Consider the following 613-nt stretch of genomic DNA (forward strand, 5'->3'; position numbering starts at 1 on the left):
CAGAAGATTCGAACAAGGATTGGTTGAGGATAAGGTAATTTCATTTATAACCACACGATACCTCAAGAGTAATTTAGTTGTTCGTAGTATTTTTTTTAGTTTCTACTGTAAGCTACTTATTCTGGGTTATCTCATTTCTCATAAGACTCTAAAAAAATAGTCTTAAGAGACCTTTAATTATTTACTAATTTTAAATGCATCTATAGTAAGGTTAAAATAATTTCTATATATCACAGTTAGGAATGTATATGTTTCTATAACGTCATAATTGTGTTTTAATTTTAATAGAGTGGCGTAAAGAACGGAGGCGTTTTGCAATCAAAGTCAGAAGGAAACAGATCGGAACAAGGAGGTGAAGAGGAACAGGTAATTTCATTTTTATGCATGTAATCAATTAAGAATAATTATAGTGGTTCGTATTATTTTTTTTAAATTTCTCCAGTAAGTTACTTTTTTAGTGTTATCCCTGTTACTGATAAGACTCTAAAAAAGTAGGCTTATAAATTCTTTTTATTATCAATTATTTGCTAATTTTAAATTCCCCGTATTGTAAGGTTACAGTTAATCTCGCCTAACTCAGTTATAGATGAATATGTTTCCATAACATTATAAT

General features: G+C 28.5%; 1 long non-coding RNA gene across 1 annotated transcript in view; it reads left to right on the forward strand.

Moving 5' to 3' along the window:
- Positions 1–613, forward strand: part of LOC136795198 (uncharacterized) — a 17729-nt gene that overhangs the window by 16044 nt on the left and 1072 nt on the right. The gene's annotated exons all lie outside the window — the stretch shown is intronic.

The sequence above is a fragment of the Halyomorpha halys genome, unplaced genomic scaffold (assembly GCF_000696795.3).
Source record: "Halyomorpha halys isolate HHAL.00 unplaced genomic scaffold, Hhal_1.1 Scaffold1544.1, whole genome shotgun sequence".
In the NCBI taxonomy this organism is placed as follows: Eukaryota; Metazoa; Arthropoda; class Insecta; order Hemiptera; family Pentatomidae; genus Halyomorpha; species Halyomorpha halys.